Source organism: Triticum dicoccoides, chromosome 7B (genome assembly GCF_002162155.2).
Source record: "Triticum dicoccoides isolate Atlit2015 ecotype Zavitan chromosome 7B, WEW_v2.0, whole genome shotgun sequence".
In the NCBI taxonomy this organism is placed as follows: Eukaryota; Viridiplantae; Streptophyta; class Magnoliopsida; order Poales; family Poaceae; genus Triticum; species Triticum dicoccoides.
The window spans coordinates 328,193,931-328,199,771 of NC_041393.1; positions in this window are offsets into that span (position 1 = coordinate 328,193,931).

A 5,841-nucleotide genomic window follows, 5' to 3' on the forward strand; every position below is an offset into this window, starting at 1 on the left:
GGGGGGGGGGTGCTAGGCATGACATCATGTTAGCGGGTCATCAAAGGATCAACATCATAACTCTTGGAAAGGTGTCCCAACCATCATATCTGACCGAGATTCAGATCCGATTGGTGTCAGGATACCTGAGATTCAGGATGTCTGAGAAGAAAAGGCGCAACACAAATCGTTGAAATGGCATTGCAAGCTTCTCGGGAAATGAACTATGGGAGCGGGTTTTTGAAGCAATAGTTCACCATTAAACCAAGGAGAGGACAAGGAGGTGTCTGGTGAACTCAACGGCAATTCACCGAGATTCCCAAAAGATGGATTTCCACCATTAAGTGAACAATGGGATAACATTTGTTAGATCAAATGATATAAGGAAGTATGCTCGAGGAAAACATACACAATTAAACACTGGTTGAAGGGTGCGCCCGAAGTACGGGTTGGGTTGCACGACCAATGTTAGAATGGTGATTCAATTAGCGAAGGACTTAGAATGAACTATCGCCCATTCACTTCAAAGCAATAGGGTTGTTAGAAGTTTTGAATTCACACATCATAGCTCCATTGTCGGTATTCCGGTTGAAAACAATACGGGGACCAAGGAATGAACGAAGATGGCAAGAAGTATTGTGATATCAAGAATTATTAAGAGGTGGTGAAATTCTCACCACATTTTTGACAAAAAGAGATGGTAATACTTCCGAGGTAAGGAAGATCAACTGCTGGGTAGCAGTGATCTCAAGGTTTACACAAAACACGAACAAGTTGTGTTGAACGGAAGGCAATAAGGTGGTCGATGAGAACAGGAATCATCGAGGGGCAAGGATGGTATTACCCATTATGAATTCAATTGAATTCCTGGAAGAGCTCATAAGGTTGATGATGACCACGACACAATTGTCGAGATATTTCATGCAGATGTAGTCAATCAGCGACGACATCAAGTCAAAGGAATGATGAAGCAAGAGGTTATTGGAACCACAGTTACGACACAAACTCGAACTCAAGCTTGTTGTTTAAGGTGAAAGGTTATGACGAGGAAAATCGACGTAAGGTTAGTTCATCGTCGAAAATTGGGGCTCCGAGAATAAGGACCAGGTAGCACCGTTAGAATCGTCACGACAATGATATAGCCAAACAGGCTAGGAATGGCGTGATCGGGTGACAAACTCGTACTTATAGAAGCTTACTGAAGAGTTGTTGAACCGTAGAGCGGACTCGGTTCAGTTATCGGTGTCTTTGAGTGTTCAATAACTCAGAGCCCGCGAAAAATTGGAATCAGTGGGAAGGTAGCACTTGATGAAGAACTCATAAAAAGTTATGCAGTTCCATGATAATCTCGAGATACCAGGGGGGTAATACTCGACACAAGATCAAAGTAAAGGTTGGACTGGTGTATTGATCCATAGAAGACAATTGTTTTAACTTGTCCGAGAAATGAGATCAAAGAAGAACAATCATGGTCGGAACCACGGTTGAAAAAGGCCAGATCCTAGATATAAGATGAACTTATACCAAGGGAATAATTGATTTTAAAAGAAGCTTCGATGAGAAGATGTACATCGTGTCCATGGGCATGAACGCAAAGTTCAAGGTCGACTCCCACTTCTCCAATGCACAACCTTTCATTCACTTCTCGCGCTCAATGAAGTTGTAGTTTTGAAATTTTATCTGGCAAAATACCAGAAAAGTACGACTCGTGAAAACTTTCGAGTTCACACCTATTAAGGAAGGCATAGGTTCAACCCATTGGGGCATCTTAGAATCATATACCAAATCTTCAGAAGTAATTAACTCAAGCTCAAAGGCAGAGCATGGTTGAGAAAGCAAAGGATACAATTTACCAAAGGCATTATGTATCAGAGGAAAGGCTCACAAGGTTATTGAATATGAAGGGCGTTGTCAGATAAAATCCAACAAAGGATCTGGTGGTCCACAAGGGATCTGACGTGAGCATCGGTACTCAACTAGAGGAAGCAAATTATAGAAACAACTGACTAACTCAATTGTCAAATGCAGAGGAATTATGATTTCCAAATCAAGGGATCAGAAGCAATGCTCTGATTAGGGGTGGATAAGTTGGATAGACCAGAGGCACAATTGACGACAAATAGTTTGGTCCAGAACCAGCTCATGTTCAGAATGATGTCTGAGCCGGAAAGATAATTTAGAAGGGTCGATTGATGATTGTGTGCATTCGCACACATGTTGAATCAATAGGATTAAAATGACGGTGTCTAAGGATACTAACGAATATTGCCAGACATATGGAAAGCATCCATAATGCAAGCAGACAAGTATTGCAGAGCAATAAGCTACTGAGGAATTTTGGAGGATCGAATAGTATTTCAAAGACCATTGTGAAACACATGAACAACTGGGGATGAGTGGATAGTCGATAAGGGCGAGAAATTATCCGTAGGGGTATTCAGGTGGAAAGGAACTGCAAGGCAGTAGGCACAAAGTATTCTCGGATCAATAGAGAGAATTTCAGGGTATCTTCCAATGACAAGACCACTGGGGATGATATAAGAATAACAACTATAAGTAGTTACCCATAAGGGTTGACGGTGGAAGGGGAATTGCAAACGCGATGAACACAAGATCTCGGGTTAACAGCAGAAAGTATCTTCAGGGTCTTCACGTGCAGCAGACGATCATCAGTAATAAGGGGCTCTCCGGGTGAAAGTGATAACGAGATCCTAATGTTAGATTTAGCAAAATTCATTTAACCCGAATAGAAGAGAGATCAGAGTCCCGGAGTAAAGGTCGAGGAGTAAAAGATCCTAGTACCACCCAATGGCGACGTGTGCCCGTAAGACACACAACCATGTTAGTAAAAGTTTTGCAATGTCTAGACTCAACTTCGGCCAAGGAGTTGGAAGAGGGATTCCTACAGGCAGTCGGCTCTGATACCAACTTGTGACGCCCCCGATTCAATCGTACACTAATCATGCACGCAAATGTGTACGATCAAGATCAGGGGCTCACGGGAAGATATCACAACACAACTCTAAAACATAAATAAGTCATACAAGCATCATAATACAAGCCAGGGGCCTCGAGGGCTCGAATACAAGTGCTCGATCATAGACGAGTCAGCGGAAGCAACAATATCTGAGTACAGACATAAGTTAAACAAGTTTGCCTTAAGAAGGCTAGCACAAACTGGGATACAGATCGAAAGAGGCGCAGGCCTCCTGCCTCGGATCCTCCTAAACTACTCCCGGTCGTCGTCAGCGGGCAGCACGTAGTAGTAGGCACCTCCGGTGTAGTAGGGGTCGTCGTCGACGGTGGCGTCTGGCTCCTGGACTCCAGCATCTGGTTGCGACAACCAGGAAGAAAGGAAAGGGGAAAAGGGGGAGAAAGCAACCATGAGTACTCATCCAAATTACTCGCAAGCAAGGAACTACACTACATATGCATGGGTATATGTGTAAGGAGGCCATATCAGTGGACTGAACTGCAGAATGCCAGAATAAGAGGGGGATAGCTAATCCTGTCGAAGACTACGCTTCTGGCAGCCTCCGCCTTGCATCAAGTATAAGAGAGTAGATTGAAGTCCTCCAAGTAGCATCTCCAAATAGCATCTCATAGCATAATCCTACCCGGCGATCCCCTCCTCATATCCCTGAGGTAGAGCGACCACCGGTTGTATCTGGCACTTGGAAGGGTGTGTTTTATTAAGTATCCGGTTCTAGTTGTCATAAGGTCAAGGTACAACTCCAAGTCGTCCTGTTACCGAAGATCACGGCTATTCGAATAGATTAACTTCCCTGCAGGGGTGCACCACATAACCCAACACGCTCGATCCCATTTGGCCGGACACACTTTCCTGGGTCATGCCCGGCCGTGGAAGATCAACACGTCGCAGCCCCACCTAGGCAAAACGAGAGGCCAGCACGCCGGTCTAAACCTAAGCGCACAGGGGTCTGGGCCCATCGCCCATAGCACACCTGCACGTTGCGTACGCGGCCGAAAGCGGAACTAGCCCCCTTAATACAAGAGCAGGCTTACGTTCCAATCCGGCGCGCGCCGCTCCGTCGCTGACGTCTGAAGTGCTTCGGCTGATACCACGACGTCGGGATACCCATAACTACTCCCACGTAGATGGTTAGTGCGTATAGGCTCGTAGCCGACTCAGATCAAATACCAAGATCTCGTTAAGCGTGTTAAGTATCCGCGAACGCCGAACAGGGCCAGGCCCACCTGTCTCCTAGGTGGTCTCAACCTGCCCTGCCGCTCTGCCACAAAGTAACAGTCGAGGGCCGTCGGGAACCCAGGCCCACCTCTACCGGGATGGAGCCACCTGTCCTTTCAGCCCCCTCGTCAGAATCACTTGCGGGTACTCAATGAGCTGACCCGACTTTAGTCACCATCTGTATAGTATGTATGTATGTATAGTATATACCCGTGATCACCTCCCATGTGATCACGGCCCGATAGTATAGCAAGGCAGACTGACAAGAATGTAGGGCCAATGATGATAAACTAGCATCCTATACTAAGCATATAGGATTGCAGGTAAGGTATCAACAGATGTAGCGACAATGTCAGGCTATGCATCAGAATAGGATTAACGAAAGCAGTAACATGCTACACTACTCTAATGCAAGCAGTATAGATTAGAATAGGCGATATCTGGTGATCAAGGGGGGGGGGGCTTGCCTGGTTGCTCTGGCAAGAGAGAGGAGTCGTCAACTCCGTAGTCGAACTGGTCAACAGCAGCGTCGGTCTCGTAGTCTACCGGAGAGAAGAGGGGGAAGAAATAATGAATACAGAGCAAACAAAGCATCACAAAATATAACAAGGCAATAGGCGATGTTCGGTGTGCCCTAAGGCGGTAGTAGGTGATACCGGTGAAGGGGGGGGGGAAACATCCGGGAAAGTATTCCCGATGTTTCGTGTTTTCTGACAGATGAACCGGAGGGGGAAAGTTGCGTGTTCGGTATGCTAGGGGTGTGTGGCGGACGAACGGGCTGCGTAACCGGATTCGTCTCGTCGTTCTGAGCAACTTTCATGTACAAAGTTTTTTCATCCGAATTACGGATTAAAAGATATGATTTTTTAAAGATTTAAATCATTTTCTGATTTTAATTATTTATTTAAACCCAACATTATCCAGAACAGTGTACGCTGACGTCAGCATGATGTCAGCACTCAACAGAGGCGTTGACTGGTCAACTGACATGTGGGTCCCGTTCGTCATACTCTATTAACTTAATTAGCCTAATCAAAGTTAATTAACCTTAGTTAATTAGGTTAATTAGTGGTTAGGGTTAATTAAACAGAATTAATTAGATTAAATAAATACTTAATTAATTAATTAATTAACTAATTAGTTAATTAGTTTTAATTCATTTTCATTTTATTTTTATTTTTGTTTTAATAAAAACCGTTCTTTTTAGGGGGGTGGGGCCTCCATGTCATTGGCCCAGGGCCAAACGGGTTCGGTGGGTTCGGGCGCTGGAGTGGACAACCGGCCAGGGCGACAGGGAGCCCGTAGCCTGCCCGGGGCGGGGCGTGGCCGTGGCCACGGCGGGGTTGCCGCAGCGGGGCACCAGGAGCACCGGGGAGGCGTGGCCGTGGGCGCGGCGAGGGCGGTCGGCGCAGGCCACCGGGGCACAGTGGGGCGCCGGCCAACGGTCGCCGGCGCAAGGTCGAGGCAAGGCACGGCCAAGAGGGAACGGGGCCGCAACCGGGGCTAGCGGCGCCCAAGACGGAGGGTCGAGCGGTCCGGTGACCGGGGGGGAAACGAGGGCGAGGTTCGGGTCGCCGGAGACGGAGCTCCGGCGACGGCGCCGTTCGGGAAGAGGAGAGGATAGGGACCCGGGGGTTCGGTGGCCGGGAGGG